Consider the following 18,136-nt stretch of genomic DNA (forward strand, 5'->3'; position numbering starts at 1 on the left):
TGGGAGGAGGTGGAAACTTTTTTTTTCCTTTTCTCAATAAAAAAATAAATAAATAAATAAAAATTAAAAAAATAAAAAAATACGACTTGTTGAAGTAGCATAAAAAATAAAATGTACATGATTGACTAAACTTACTTTGATGCCTTTGTATAGTAGGTGTTCATAATTTCGAAAAAAATACTATAAATTAGACAATTTATTCATATTTAATGGTGATTCCTCACAAAAGAAGTTCATGGACATTAACAACTGATAAAGTATAAGCTTCATTTCAGATACGAGATGACTCATAGACACATTCTCAGGAAAACAAAAGGCCATTCTTTTTTACACAAATGTAATAAGAATTATAGCTGGAAGTTGTGACACATTCCTTTAATACCAGTACTCAGAAGGTAGGGGCACACAGAGCTCTGAGTTTGAGGCCAGCCTGCAGAGCCAGTTCTAGAACAGCCAAATTACACAGAGAAAGCCAGTTCCCCCAAAATTTATAAAAACCACAATTCAAAAGCCAAACATACTTATATCTCTTTGGATGTCTGTGTACATTATTAAACTGAGTATATGCACATTAATAGATGCAGTGTGATGATTAAGTCATCAACTTGACGGGGTCTAGAATCACTTAGGAGTCAAATCTCTGGACATGTCTGAGAGGGAGATTTAAACTGAGTTTAGTGATATGAAAACACCAGCCCTTTAGGAAATAAATACCATCGACTAGAATGAAGTGCCACAAGAATAAGAGGGGAAATAAGTTGAATACCAGGAACCATCTGTGCTACCTCCTGACCTGGGGTCTGTGACCAATTGCCTCTTGTTCCTGCTTCCCCAGCTCTCCACCATGGTGGGATGTTTTATATTTTCTTTTTCTGTCCCTGAGTTAAAACATTCCAATAAAAAAAAAAAACCTTAAGGAAAAGAGGTTTAGTCTGGCCCACAGTTCAAGGACAATGTCAATCGTGGTGACAAAATCAAGGCAGTCAGGGGCTCAAAGAAGTAGGTCATGTAACAGTCACATTCAGAAAATAAAGAGGAATTAGTACATGCTGCAGTTCAGTCCTCTTTCTCCATTTACATAGTCCAGGTTCATCCATGGAGTGGTGCCACAAACAGTGGAAAATTGTTATCATTTCAATTAATATAACAAAGACAGTCCCATACAAGCACAGCCAGAGACCACCTTTAGGTTGTATATGTTGTCCAGTATGTGACACTAACCACTAGATTATATCAAACTGTGAGACAGTGTTAACCCTTCTTTCCTTAAACTGGAATTGTGAATTGTGTTGTCATGACAATGAGAAATGTGCCTTACACACTAGGCATTAGGATTCTATTTGCAGAACAATTTGGATAGAATGTACCAAAGAATAGAGTATCATCTAAACATCTAAATATGAATGAAAAACTGAAAACTCCCTTTTCCACAAATGATTAAAACAACTCAGAAGTAAGGAAGTAGAGTCTGTGTTGTATTTTTCCTGGTATTCACAAAGCTTTTTGGTGAAATTTACAAGTATCCAAAGAGCACTGAGCAGCAGAAGCATTGCAGTGCTAAGTGGAAAGAGCACTGAGCAGCAGAAGCATTGCAATGCTGAGTGGAAAGGTTCATGAGACATGTGCATTTCATATTGTTCTAGTTTCAGAATTGACGCATGAGTATGGTTAAAAAAAAGGTAATTATGTACCTAAGTGAATAAAAATTTGTAACACAGAATCAAAGAAAACTGAAAATTTTACTCAATAACTCTGAGTAATATTACCTTTCTTTTTTAAGTTTATTTTTATTCAGTGTACATTGCTATGAGGGTGTCAGATTCCCTGGAACTGGAGTTACAGACAGTTGTGAGCTGCTACACGGGTGCTGCGAATTAAACTTAGGTTTCCCAGGAAGAACAGTTGATGCTCTAAACCACTGGCTGTTTCTCCGGCCACACTAGAACTTCTTGCTATTACTTGTGAATCAGTACACAGTGACCAACATTCTCCACTGCTTATTCTTTACTCTGTATTTCAGGGTTCACAATAGCCTTAAATAATATAAAATATCATGGGATACCTCTATGCAATCAAGTGAAAGATTTGTAGGATAAAAATTTCAAATCTTTGAAGAAAGAAATTGAATAAGATATCAGATGGAACATCTTCCATATGCATGGATCAGTAGGATTAACACTACAAGTGGACAGACTACCAAAAGCAATTTATGGATTCAATGCAATCCCCACCAAAATCCCAACAAAATTCTTTAAAGATCTTGAAAGGTCAGTTTGGGGCTTCATATGGAAAATCACTGGGGTGGTGGCACACGCCTTGAATCCCAGCACTTGGGAGGCAGAGACTGGTGGATCTCTATGAGTTCAATACCAGCCTTGTCTACAGAGTGGGTTCCAGGACAAGCTCCAAAGCTAAAAAGAAACTCTGTCAAAAAAAAAAAAGATTACTAATAGATTCCCAATGATATTCTGCTATACTAATAGCTTGGTGTGTAGTCCAGTCATTATCAGACAGTCTTCCTCAAGCAGCAGTTTGAAGTGGGTACAGAGACCCACAGGCAGAAAATATGCAGAGAGAGTGTATAAATAGCACACTTCTGTCTGATTCCTCTCCTTCTTCCAGGGAAAACAGTAGAAGTAGAAGAGAAGGGGACAAGCTGTAGGAGTCACAGGGGAAGACAGACACCAGAAGAAACTGACCCACTGAATCAGTTCATCGGGGCTCACATAAGCTTTCAGAGATGGAAGCAGCAAGCATGGGGTCTGTATGGGTCTGCACCAGGTCCTCTGTCTATGTTATGACTGGCAGCTTGCTGTTTATGTGAGGCCCTAACAATAGGAGCGGGTGTATCGCTGACTCTTTTACCTGCTCTTGTGGCTCTTGTGATGTGGGATTTCCCTCTGTATGCTGACAATTTTCGTGAATAAAAAACTGCTTGGAATCTATAGCAGAGTGGGGTGAGGCAGGGCAGAGATAGGCAGAGAGGACAAGACTGAATGCTGGGAGAAAGAAGGGCAGAGCCAGAGAGATGCCATGGAGCAGCCAGGACAGATGCTGGAAACTTTTCAGCTAAACCGCTGGCACATGGAGATACACAGATTAATGGAGATGGGTTAAATTAATATGTAAGAGTTAGCAAATAAGAATATAGAGCTAATGGGCCAAGCAGTCAAAAAGTGTCTCACTCCCTCCTTAAAACACTCTTGAGAGTCTTTTCCTCCTATTGGGTTGTCTTTTCTAGCCTTGATATAAGTGTTTTCATCTTGCCTATTGTATCTTCTTTTGTTCTGTCATCTCTTAGGTGCCTGCTCTTCACTGAAGAAGAAACAGGGAGGAAGTGAATCTGAGGATTAGGGGGAGTAAGGGTGAAACTAGGAGGATTGGATGGAGGGGACATTGTGACTGAGATGTATTACATGAGAAAAGACTCTATTTTCAGTCAAATAATTTCATCAGCAATTATTTATAATAAAATGAAATTCATAAAAGAGATCATGCTTATTTGTGACTTTTGTGATACCATTTATATGGATCTGATTATACAGAGTCTGGTTATATAAGAAGTAGAATCTATAGCTATAGCCTTATTCTCAATTACAATAGGATAGTGATAAGGTGTAAATACAAAGATTTAAGAGACATAACTCTGTATCTTTAAAGGATGCCTATACTAGGTAGATTCATATTGCAGTACATTACAATACACAATGTAGTTTCAACTCAGAGAAGAGCAGATGTCTCAAGGACTGTAACGATAGCAGTAAATTAATCCCATGGTTTATGTAATGTTGTCAAAACAACGTTAACCAACAAAGGTTGGACATTCTAAAAGTTTACGTTATAAAAAAAAATAAAAAAAATAAAAGTTTACGTTATGTTTTTCCTCTTAACACAGATGCTACTAAATTAGAATGGCACTAGAATCAAGCAGTCACTAACAATTTGTTGTCTTTGCTTCACAAATATTCTGGTTTTCTCTCAGAATATTTCCCATTCTTCCAGCATGACCCTATTAAAATAAGCAGTCTGTCTTGTCCTATCACAGAGGATCAGACTCTAAACATTTCTAATGGTTCCTTTGTGGACGGTCACTTAATGATCAAATTAGAGCTTACTCATCCAGATCTGTGGTAACACCAGTAGGCTGCAGTCAGTCCTCCTGTTCAGATTTACTGAGCATCCAGGTGGAGTTCATTACTGTGAATCACCCAGCATGGTCCCCTCACAGCAGATTAAGAAAACAGTCTAAATTAGAGATGGCTGCTCTGCTTAACTTATTCAGAATGTGAGTACCCCCTGCGTATCACCACATACATCTTATCAGTAGCTTCCTTTTACCTAGGGACATCTCTGTTACTACTTGCTGCAGTATTTGTACAATACCTAAAATATTTATGAATCTGAAAGCTGGAAAGTTAGTTTTGTTGCTAATACATTGCACAGCTGCATGTTCTGGGTCTGCAAATTCATAATCGGGAATTTTACCACTAGAAAATTCTAGCTTTTGAACAATTGAATGAATTTCTACAAATGGCTCTGTGACCCAAGCTCTGCTGCTGTCTTTCCCAGGCTAGGATGGCTACAATGGTGTGCCAACCTCTGGGGACAGTGGAAAGAGGATGGATGGAAGGATAGGACATCAGTCACCAACAGCCCCTCTGGCTGATTAACTAGCAAGTGTTAATAGGAACCCAAGGGAGACCTCTCTAGTTCCCTTCAGCTAGAATGATAGTGACATGATTCAAGACCTAAAGGGTTTAGGGCCCTTTGAGGATGAGAGAAGGAAAGTAGATTTGTAATCAGGAAGATAATAGAGGTATGTTTTTTAGAAGGCATCTCTTAAGCAGTAAGTGAGGTGGGGTTTTTTTGAAGATTTATCCATAAACATTTTTATATAGATATTCCAAGCATTTATTAAAAGAACAAAGAAATCCAAAATCATTAAAATCACTGCTTTTCTCTAGTTTGATTTCCAATGATGTTTTATTAGAAACAAACTTGATTCTTCCTCATCACAGCTTTTATCACTTAAGTAAGCAAGAGCTGCACTATGGAAGTTACTGTGAAATGATGCCTTTCTTTCTCAAAGCAGCCAAAAAGGTGTTTATATTTCAAATATGAAGAAAAAATAAAAGACATCGATATTTTGAGGAACTGATATCCGTTAATATATATTGAACTTCATATTCTGCATGCCTGTGAAAGTGACTTGCTCTGTTTCCTGTTTCAGAGGAATGTTATAATGCCAGAATCTTAAGTTTGATATTGTACTGTGCTCAAATATTTTTTAAAGAAAGCAGAATTTTTAATAGAAAAATACAATATACGTGTCAGAAATACATACAAGTACTTAACAACATGATAATAGTCAGAAATGTTAGCAGACCATTCCAAGTAAGTTGCTGCTAATATAATTATGTGTTGCATTTTAAATAAGTGGAAGAAAAATTTTATGTTCTTTTTAATCTTAGTTATTTTATCCAACATGTTTTTGAGATTTATAGATATTGCTCTATGAAATTATAATTTATTATTATTTACATAATAAACAAATTGTTGGTGATACCATATTTATGTATCATAAAATTGATAGTCATTGAGTCTTCACTAATTTGATAATAGTATATATAATGCAGATTTAAACCTTATAATGTATGTGTTTTGAGGAGTAATAAGGACATACTTATGTTTGCAGTACAATTACAAGAGAAATACTGAGCAATAATGTACAATATTCCTGGTTAGGTCTTAGTCTTATTCCATTTCTTCTTCTCTTCTGTAATTTTAAGACTTTTCAAGAGGGTATAGTGAATTCTTGTGTTTCAGTGTGCCTTTTTTCCTAATGAATGTGATTGATGAATATTTTTCCTTTGCTTGAATTACAAGAGAAATATGCCATTCATTTTCATCAGTCTTCCCATTTTCCCCCTTATTTACAAATAATAATTATGTGTTTCAGATACAAATATTTCTTTCATATAACAGTTAAGAATATGTTCTCCAATTCTATTATTTTACTGAAGTTGAAATTAAATACATGATTTCTTGAATTTCTAATGATATAATTTTTCTCTAAGTGGAAGCATTAATTTTCTATACTGTTTTAAATTATTATTTTTGTGATTGAAAAATATATGATTGTGAACTATGAAATATATAACATATATTTAAAGCCTTGAAAAATTTCCAAATTCAGAGACAATCTAGATGGAATCTGTTGTGGAATATTACTTTAAAGTGTCTACATTTGTTTATGCTTGGAACATTTGTTTAATGACAGAGATGTGCTGCTTTTGTTTATTTTGCATTTGTTTATCTCTGTGAGGCTATGATTCTTTGACTGTTTAAAACACCTGTTGTTTTAATAAAGAACTTAATGACCAATACTGAGGCAGGAGGAAGTATATAGGTGGGTCTGGTAAGCAGAGAGAATAAATAGGAGGAGAAATCTTGACAGAGAGAAAGGAGGAATGAGAGAAAAAGGAGAGGAGGACACTAGGGGTCAATCACCCAGTCACTCAGCCAATCACAGAGTAAGAGTGAAAGTGAGGTATACAGCAATAGGGAAAGATAAAAGCCAAGAGACAAAAGATAGACAACCTAATTTTAGTTCAGAAAAGCTATCTAGAAACAAGCCAAGCTAAGGTCGGGCATTTACAAATAAGAATAAGTGTTGTAATAAGTGCGGCGGGGCTGCCTCCCCAGCACCCCGCTGCCCGCAAGGCTAGCTTTACCCAAAATAATTACACGGACTCTGTATTCTTTTAATCACTGCTTGGCCCATTTCTATCTAGCCTCTTCTATGCTAACTCTCGCACCTGGACTAGCCCATCTCTAATAATCTGCTGTAGCCCACAAGGTGGTTTACCAGGGAGATTCTAGCCTATGTCCATCCTGGGTCAGAGCTTCATCGCTTGTGCCTCAGAGAGCAGAGCTCTCGCCTCCGCCCTGGAGATGGGAGCATGGCATCTCTCTGAGGTGTCTGCCCCCGAGAAGAGAGCTGTCGAGTCTGACCTCACTTCCTCTTCCTCCAAGCATTCTGTTCTGTTTACTCCTCCCACTTATGTTTTAACCTATCAGGGCAAGCAGCTTCTTTATTTAATTAACCAATGACCTTCCTCCATCAAATAAGCATTCAGTATGTGATTGTGTGATTAATTTGGAATTTGGCTGGTAGGCCCTGCAAAAGAACAAAATAACCCAAAAAGTAAAAGAATAAAAACACCACCAACAAGAGTTAACTCATTAAAATTTGGAAATAATATTAGGTCAGATATACATCTGCCAATTTTTAACTTGTGACAGTTTTGGGGACATATGGCACAGAATTGCTGAAGGTGGAAAAGGAAGATAAATACTGTCCTACACTTCAGAAGGTGGAATTCAGTTTCTAACGTGACTAGAAATGGAGTACATTTTCAAAAAATAAGGGCACACAAGATTGCCTTATAAATCTGCACTGACCATTACTACAATTAATTATGCATGTTGGAGAGTCCAAGAAAACGTCTAGAAGGCAGCTAATGAAAGGCAGAAGTTAGTGAATGAAGATGTGAAGTCAGGCATAGTAAAAAGAAGAATATGTGTCTAGACCTATTGCCTGATCTCCTCCTACCAACACAGCCTCCATATGACTGAAGATAATGCAATCCAGTGGCCAAAATGAAACTTGGGAAAGAAATAGGTTATTTACTGCAATAGAAATTGCATTTAGAAAATAAGCATGTACAAAGTCTCCTCAAGGGAAATAAAATGCAAAGGTGACTGCTTTGGACTCTTCTGATGATTGGTCTAACCTGAGGTCATATGCTAGAATACTTGAAATCTTGTATTTCGTTCTAGCTGACCTGAAATCTATGGAAAGGAGCATTTGACATTTAAACATCTGTAGTGAGTGGCAGGATCTCTGTAATTAGAGGATAAAAGTTCCTTCCCAAAATAATTATATTTATATTATAAAGAAAATTTCTCTTTCTCATATGAAGACAGTTTAATTAAAATGATAAGTAACATAAAAGGAAGAAACACATCCATATCAAAAAGCACACTCTCTCTATCATTATTTTTAAAAATCTCCTGAGAAAATTGGGAGTGTGGGAGTGGAGGGAGAAGGGAAGGCATAGGGGGAAGAGGAGGGGAGAAGAGAAGTGGGGAGAACTAGAGAGAATGGGATTGTTGTAATGGGGGAAGGACAGAGACAGAGAATAAGGAAAGAGATCTTGATTGAGGTAGCCAATATGGGTCTAGCAAGAAACGTGGCATTAGAAACATTTCCAAGAATCCACAAAAATGACCCCAGCTAAGACCCTAAGCAATAGAGTAGAGAGTGCCTAAAGTAGCCTTGTCCTGTAGTTAGATTGATGACTATCTTAAATGTCACCATAGAGCCTTCATCCGGCAACTCATGGAAGCAGCGGCAGAGATCCACAGTAGAGCATTGGACTGAGCTACCAAAGTCCAGTTGAAGAGTGGGAAGAGTGAGAATATGAGCCAAAAGGCTAAGACTATGATGGCAAAACCCACTGAAACAGTTAACTAAACTAATGGAAGACTTCCACCTCAGGCTTGACAGTGATGGAACCAGCATAGGACCAAACGAGGCCCTCTAAATGTGTGTGACAGTTTTACAGCTGGATCAGATAGTGGGGCTGCTGGCAGTGAGACCAGGATTTATCCATACTACTTATTCTGGCTTTTTAGAATTCATTCTCTCTGGAGGAATACCTTGCCCAGCCTAGATATAGTAGGGAGGGCCTTGGTCCTGCCTCAAAGCAAAGTGCTAGACTTTTTGACTCCCCATGGGAAGCCTTACCAGCTCTGAGGAGTGGATTGGGAATGAGATAGGAGTGAGAAGAAAGGGAGAAAGTTGAGGGAGCAGGAGAGGGGGAGAAAGTGGGAAATGGATTTGGCATGTAAAATAAGAAAAAAATAGTTTTATAAAAATAAATTTTAAAAAAAAGTTTGCCCCTGGACATCATATAATAAAAACTCTTATATTCCACAAACTATTAAAGTGAAATAATATTGGGAGAAAAATTTTGCCCACTATCTATGGTGGCTAAATTAATTCAGTTCTTATGGCCTATTATATTATTTTTTATTAACATTCTTAAATTTAATAGTGCTAAATACATTTGTGAATATTCTATTATGGACACTGAAAGTGAAATGCAATAAACGGAGATTTTAAAAGAAATAAACCTCATTTTATTTAAACTTTGTTGTGATGTGTTTAAAGTTTTGTCTTTATTAGCTTTAAATATTATTTGCATACAATGTAGTTTGGTACTCTTCTCGCCCACATCCTCCCATATCCACCTCCTTAACCTACTGGCCTGACTTCATATTCTCTCTTTTCTCTTTCTCTGAAAGCAAAATACTCAGAAGAACAACAAGAAAAAGAACCAAAGAGAAAACAACACCACAACATACCCCCAAATCATGGAAATCTAATTTATCCTGGCCAACTGCTTCTGGGCTTGGAGCCTACTTTTGATTGTGTTGATAGACCCAGTATTACTCCACTGAAAAAACTAACTTTACTTCTCCCAGCTGCTAACAGTTGAAAATACATTCCTTGTTAAGTGTAGATTTTGTGTCCACTTCATTTTCTCCCTTCTCAGTGCTAGGATTTTATCAAGTTAAAACTTGTATAATCTTGCATATTGTCATAATATCTCTAAGTTCATGTATTTTTCTGAACTAATTTTCATTTGCTACCTATATTTTAAGTTTTGGTTACTAGGACCACATAGTAAGTAAGTAAGTATGCTTATAGTTCAATGGTATAGTAATTTATAACATTTCATATTATCATAATGCTATACTTATTTTTTTTTTTTTTTGGTTTTTCGAGACAGGGTTTCTCAGTGGTTTTGAAGCCTGTTCTGGAACTAGCTCTTGTAGACCAGGCTGGTCTCAAACTCACAGAGATCCGCCTGCCTCTGCCTCCCAAGTGCTGGGATTAAAGGCGTGCGCCACCACCACCAGGCTTATTTTTCTATTTTTCTTTGACTTTCTTATTTTACTGATAATTCCCTGGGATTGTAGTTTTGGTCTTATTTTCTGTAACAAAACAGATTCTCAGGGTATAACATCTATTCTTCGTGTATATATTGACTAAGGATTGAATCAATAAATGACAGAAAATATAAAATCATTTGTATTCCAAGCATATAAAATGTAGAATGGAATGATATCTCAATTGGTGAAGTCCTTGGCACTCAAACATAACAAACACACTTGTATTCAAGTGTGATCAAGTCATAAAAGATATGTAAAAAATCAGACATTGTGGCATTGTTATAACTATTATGATTAAGCTTAGCTTACATGTACTAAAGTATGCTAATTAACAAAATGCCTTCATGGAGATCATAGATATAAACATATTCATACTCTGGGTGAAGCAAGTAGGAATGAAGCAAAGTTTTCATTATATAGAATTTAAACATAGTATTATTGTTATTACTGTTAGTGTGCATGTCTATGTGCATGTGTGTATGTGTATGAGTATGTATATACTCATATATACACATGGGTATATATGTGCACAGAGGTAAGAAAACATTTGGAATCTGTTTTATCTTTCCACCGTGGGTTCTAGAGATTGTACACAACAGGCACTTTTATCTGATCACCCATCTTGCCAGGTGTACATAAAACTTCTAGTAGATATTTTGCATGGCAGTTCTCTAATAGAGCTTTATAGCTATTGTAAGGATAGTGGTAGAGTTAAAGAGACTAACAATTAGAGAAATAAAAAGGCACACAAAGAAAGAGAACATTGAAAATCCAAACCAACGTTCACATTTCATGTTGTTTATAATATGTAAACATGTATTGTTGTCACTGCCTTTACATTGGAATAATATTATACTTTACTTATTGTCTATTAAATTAGAAAATCACTAATCTCATGGCACTATCATGTCTCTCCAAATGTTGTAACTTGCATCCTAACATTATGAGCCTTTATATTCCTCAGAAATCAAAACATTAATACATTACTTATTTATGCTTCCTGCAAGAGAAAGTTTTCTATAGCTCCCCAATTTTCCAAAAGTGCAGGTGGTGAAATTATTTCTTTTAGAAGTATGCAGATTGCTGTTGGCAAAGCCCATTTCCTCAATGATGCTAAAGACATAACCATAAAAAATGAGAAAGATATTGAATCAGAAAAAAAAAAAACTTGAAGGACTAAGACACTACAATACGTGTTTTCAACTCTTCTGACATCTGGTACTCAACATGAAACTGGAATATTGAAACATTGCTGAAGGATGCTTTCTTCAAAAGATCGATTCAAAAAACAGTATAGCAGCATCTACTAGTGCCTCTTGTATACTAATAATAAGAAAATTCCTTACTGATGTGTTCATTTAAACAAAGCTTTTCTTAAAATAACGTTAGAGAACAATAAAGTACAGTATGGTATGAATCTAATTGGTCTTAATTTTAAAAAGACAGAGTAAGATATCTAAGGTAAAAGCTGAGAGGTCAGAGAAGCAGAGCAGCTAGCCACTAGTTCTTACCTCTATGAAATCTTCAGAAAAATGGAGTATCCTGTCTCTACAAGTCCTCAGACTGAATGCCATCTCAAAAAAAAAAAAAAAAACAACTCAGTCTGAATCCTGAGCTCCTTTCTACTCCCTACTTATATTCCTTTTCCACCCAAACATATCACATCCATCTCCACCTCCCTAGTGCTGAGATTAAAGGTAGACACCACCACTGCACTGCTTGGATCTGTTTCTGTTTTAGCTCGATTCAATCTTACATAGTTTAGGGTGGCTTTGAACTCACAGAGATCCATCTGCCTGTCTCCTAAGTGCTAGGATTAAAGGTGTGTGTCACCACTGCCTGGCCTTTATGGTTAACTATTGTTGAAAGCTTTGCATTCTAATGTTCAGGCAAGCTTTATTTGTTAAAGTACAAACAAAATGTCACCATAGTACAGTTTACACATGATAATTAATATGGAGATAGTTTACTTCTCCTTACCAGAGGAGAATGATTTTCTCCTCATTAAAAAATTAAGTATTAGGTATCTCAAACATGTACAAATCTGAGAGAATAAAGTCGAGAGAGAGATAGAGAGAGACAGAGACAGAGACAGACAGACAGACAGACAGACAGAAGAAAGGACATACTAAAATAATGGCTAAAATTAAACATCTATGCTCCTTGGACTGAGTAGATAAATGCTTATTGAGAGTAAGCTCTAGGACCGGGGACACAGCTTAGTGTAGTGCACTACCATAAGCACAGCTTGGGGGTTCAATACTCGGTGCTACAAGAGAAAAAATGTAAATGCAAACTTGGAGTAAAAGATAAGCAAGAAATGGATTGAAAGATAGTAGCACATGCTACTTCAAGGCTTTTGGAGTTAGTCTTACCACTTTTTTTAAAGGTTCAATTACATATCTTTATTTTATATTATAAGAGTATGTGTTTTATCTTTCTTTTTGTGTGTATGTTTGAGGGAATGTTCTGTGTTTGTGTGTGTGTGTGTGTGTGTGTGTGTGTGTGTGTGTATTTATGTGTGTGTATATATTTGTGCAGGTGAGGGCATATGGGGTCGGGGTGCTGAAAACAACCTAAGTGTCTATTATCTGAGAGTCTTTTTCTTGAGGAAACAAAAAATACATGTCTACTCATGTTTGAGATACGTATTGACATTCTTCTTGTGAGAAAGTGTGAAGAATGTGAGGAAGAGTTTGCTGCTGTGTCTGGTGACAGAAGTCATACAGATGATTCCTGAGAGAGGAAAATGGTGGAAACAGCAAATTGAATGTCTTAGAACATCTTTATAAAAATAAGTTAAAAGTAAATGTTTGAGTCATCTAAAACACAATTGAAGAACCAACCATAGTGAAAATGATAACCTCAGTTGATCTTTGATGGCTAGGTTGATTGGGAGGAGCACAGACTGTGAATTGTGGTCTGAGAATATGTTAAGTCTATGGCATAGAGCATTGGCTGAACTCACACAGATTTATCCTTTGTGAGCATAAATCTTGTTTGATCCCTCAGTGTGGGAACTGTCTTAAAGTTAGATGCATACATTATGCTTCTCATTCCTGGTGTCAAACTAACTGGTGGGAATAATTGTTAAATTGACCATCAGAGCATACGTACTTCAGTAAAATGATAGCTTAATGATAACAAATCAGTGTATGAAAAGTAGGGGGTATAATTTACAGAGAAAAAAATTAAAAACTAATAAAACTAGAATTTCAAATAAACCTTAAATATTATTTTAGTATAAATTTATTCAATATATTGATTCTTATATTTATCTGACAAATATAGTACTAAATTTTCTAGTACCATTGTATGTGCACATACATGTTTGACTAAATTTGGAGTCCAGTTTGTTTGCTTTCTTCATTAAAACAACTTGGTAGATTTATTGTAAAAAAAATTAAGTATTACAGATTCTACTATTGTGAAATGCATAATTTCACATTTTTCAAGTCAAATTCCACTTCCACGTCATCACTCATAATCTTGCTAAGTAAATTAAACATAGAAGGTGTAATATTTAGAATAAAATATTCATTTATATGATACTTCGCATGACTTAAATGTCCCAGATTAAATATCTGAATATCACTCTACCTTATAAATATATAAAAACTTTTATTTGTCTATTTATTATAAAATAATTTAAAACTATACTAATAATGACATTTTTCCTTTTTACCAATTTGATTTCTAAATATTTCATTTAAAATTAATTGTATTGTGTCCCACATACACAGGGAGGAGATGAGTATCTGGGTTTCCAGCTGGATGACTCTGCTCGCTAGAATCTAGCCTTCCGGGGGTACATGCCATGCTCTACTCACAGCCTCTGGAGCCCCAGAGACAGTACCAGCCTCCCCACACCCCAAATGTTCTCCACCACATCAATGACCCAGAAGCCAAGCCCTAACTGCTCTGAATGGGTGTGAGAGTATGGACTCCTACTTGGATGGCCCTGCTCTCTACAACTTCCCGTGTCCCACCTCTAATGGCTGAAAACCCAGAGACCTTGTGGCAGCATTCTGACACCCCAAGCATCCCCTACCACATAAGCAATGACCAGAGGCCCTGCCTGCTCCTGGCGAGTGATCACTGGAGTCACAGGCCACAACTGCACCTGGAGGAAGAGTGTCCACCTAAGCCAGAGGACTCATTTACACAAATTGGAAGAAAAGGAACCCTCTAAAGCACAGGCCTCAACTGTACCCATTGGAGGAAGAGGTGGGTAGACAGCAGTGTAAGAATACATTCAACAACATGAAGACCAATACGGCAGCACCAGAAAGTAGTGGTTCTACAACATCAATACCTCAACAGTACAGTGAAAGCAGAAGGAAATGGCCTTAAAAATAACTTTATAAAGATGATAGAGGCCCTTAAATATAAAAGTTAAAACTTCCTTAAAGAAAGGCTGCAGAGATGGCTCAGAGGTTAAGAGCACTGGCTGCTCTTCCAGAGGTCCTGGGTTCATCTCATAGAAACCATGTGATGGTTCACAACCATCTCTAATGAGATCTGGTCCTTTCTGGCAGGCAGGCATACAGGTAAGTAGAATAGTGCATAATAAATAAATAAATAAATAAATAAATAAATAAATAAATAAATAAATAAATCTTTAAAGTGGAAGTAGAAAAGAAACAAAAAATTGAAAGAAATTAACAAAGTGCTGAAAGAAAGCAAAAGGCAAGAAAAAAACCAAACAGACAATCAAACAGGTAAAGGAAACAGTTCAAGACTTGAAAACTGAAAAAGAGGCAATAAGGAACACAAAAACCAAGGGAATTCTGGGAATGGAAAATTGGGTAAATGATCTGAAACTACAGATGCAAGGATAGCCAACAGAACACAAGAAATGAAAGAGAGAATCTCAGGCACTGATACAATAGAAGAAATAGATTCATTGGTCAAAGAAAATGTTAAATCCAACAAATTCTTAACACAAAATATCCAGGATATCTGGGACACCATGAGAAGGCCAAACCTAAGAATAATGAGGATAGAAGGCAGCTCACAAACAGAAAATATATTTAACAAAATCACGGAAGGAATTTTTCCAACCTAAAGAAGGGCATGCCTATGAAAGTAAAGAAAGCTTACAGAACACCAAATTGATAGGAACACAAATAGTCTTTACACCACATAATAATCAAAACACAAAACATACACAATAATGAAAGAATATTAAGAGCTGCAGAATTACACTTGACTTCTCAATGGAAACTCTGAAAACCAGACTGTCTTGGATAGATAATCTGCAGATGCTAAGAGACCACAGATGCCAACCCAGACTACTATGCTCAGCAAAGTTTTCAATCAGCATAGACTGAGAAAACAAGATATTGCATGACAAAACCAGATTTAATGAATACCTATCCACAAATCCAACCCTACAGAAAGTGTTGGAAGGAAAACTCCAAGCCAAGGAATTTAACTACAAACACAAAGAAAAAAAGACATGAGTAGATAATCCTACAATATCAAAACCTAAAGAAGGGAAGCACATACACAATACCAGCAACAACAACAAAACTGAGAATAGCAGGAACTAGCAATCACTGGTCTCAATTTTCCTTTAATATCAATGATCTCAATTTGCCTATGAGAAGACAAAGGCTAACAGAATGAATGAGAAAACTGGATTCATCCTTTTGTTGTGTACAAGAAACACACCTCAAATACAAAGATAGACATTACTCCAGAGTAAAGGGTTGCAAAAACATTTTTCAATCAAATGAAGCTACAAAATAAGCTGGTGTAACTACTCTAACATCTAAAAAAATCATTTCAAATTAAGTTAATCAAAAGGTATGAAAAAGGAGACTTCATATTCTTCACAGGAAAAATACATCAAGATAAAATATCAATTCTGAATATCATTCTCCCCAATAAAAGTGTATCCACACTTGCTATAGAAGCATTACTAAAGCTTAAATTAGACATCAAACTCCCCACACAAATAGTAGTATATTTCAACATCACTCTCTCACCACTGAGCAGGACATTACAACAATTATTGAGAAAATAATTTGGTTCTTTGAGAAAAATCAACATCATAGGCAAACCATTATTAAAACTAAACAAAAGTCAGAGAAAGATAACATCTAAATTAACAAAATTAGAAATAAAAAGGGCAACATATCAACAGACACTGAGGGAATCCAGAGAACCACCATATTATACTTCAAAAAGCTGTACTCCACAAAATTGGAAAATTTAAAGGAAATGGACAATTTTCTGGATGGGCACCACATTCCAAAATTAAATCAAGAATAGATAAACACTTTAAATAGACCAATAATCCTTAAGGAAAAAGTAGCAGTCATCAGAAGTTTCCCATCCAAAAAAAGCCCAGGGTCAAATGGTTTCAGTGCAGAATTGCACCAGAATTGCAAAGAAGAGATAATATCAATAATCCTCAAATTATTCTACACAATAGAAGTAGAAGAACATTACCAATCTCTTTTTACAAGGCTTCTGATTCCCTGATACCCAAAACAACATAAATACACAGAACAAAAAGAATTACAGACAAGTCTCCTTTATGACATTGATGCAGAAACACTCAAAATACTCAATAAAATTCTTGGAAACCAAATCCATATCCAAGAACATAGCAGAAAAATCATCCATAATGATCAAGTAGGCTTCATCCCAGAAATGCAGAGAAGGTTCAACATACAAAATTATGTCAATGTAATCCACCAAATAAACAAACTGAAATAAAAACATATGACCATCTCATTAGAAGCTGAAAAGCCTTCAACAAAATTGAACACCCCTTTATGATAAAAGTCTCGGGGAGATCAGGGATACAAGAAACATATAAAACATAATAAAGACAATATACATCAACCCAACAGCCAATATCAACCTAACTGAAGAGAAACTCAAAGTCATTCCACTAAAATCAAGAACAAGAAGAGGCTTTTTACTCTTTCCATATCTATTCACTACAGTACTTGAAGTTGTAGCTCCCATATTAAGACAGCAAAAGGAGATCAAGGGAATATGAATTGGAAAGGAAAAAGTCAACCTTTCACTATTTGCAGGTGATATGATAGCATACATAAGTGACCCAAAATATTATACCAGGGAATTCCTACAATTGATAAACACCTTCAGTAATGTGGCAGTATATAAGATTATTTTTTTAAAAAGTCAGTAGCCCTCCTATATACACATTATAAACAGGATGAGAAAGAAATCAGAGAAATATCATCCTTCATAATAGTCACAAGTAACATAAAATGTTTTGGAGTAACTCTAACCAAAGAAGTGAAAGAACTATATTACAGGAACTTTAAGTCTTTGAAGAAGGAAATTGAGTAAGATATCAGAAAACTGAAAAAATCTCCCATGCCTTTGGATTGGTAGGATCAACACAGTAAAATTTACAAAGAAACCTACAGATTCAATACAATCCACATCAAAATCCCAGAACAATTCTTTACATGCCTCAAAAGAACAATATTCAACTACATATGGAAAAACAAAAGTCTCAGGATAGCCAAAATAATCCTGTAGAATAAAGGAACTTGGGGAGATGTTATCATCCCTTACTTCAAGCTCTATTTTAGAGTTATATAAATAAAAATATCTTGATATTATCACAAAAACAGACAGGTGGACCAATAGAATCAAGTCAAAGAATGAATTTACTCTACACAGATATGCACACCTGATCTTTGACAAAGTAGCTAAAATTATGCAATAGAAAAAAGAAAACATATTCAACAAGTGGTGCTGTCATAAATAGATGCCAATATGTAGAATGGAATAGATCCATATCTATGTCCATACACAAAACTCAAATGGATCAAAGACCTCAACATAAATTGTCTACACTTAACTTCATAGAAGAGAAAGTGGAACGTAGCCTTGAATGCATGAGTACAGGAGATCATTTCCTGAATATAATATCAGTAGCACAGACACTGAGATATGCAATTAATAAATGGAACTTTCTGAAATTGAGAAGCTTCTGTAAAGCAAAGGACACATTCAACAAGACTACAGAATGGGATAGATCTTCAACTCTACATCTGAAAGAGGTCTGATTTCCAAAAAAAATATAAAGAATTCGAGAAACAAGCCGGGCGATGGTGGC

The sequence above is a fragment of the Microtus ochrogaster genome, chromosome 19, assembly GCF_000317375.1.
Source record: "Microtus ochrogaster isolate Prairie Vole_2 chromosome 19, MicOch1.0, whole genome shotgun sequence".
NCBI classification, from domain to species: domain Eukaryota; kingdom Metazoa; phylum Chordata; class Mammalia; order Rodentia; family Cricetidae; genus Microtus; species Microtus ochrogaster.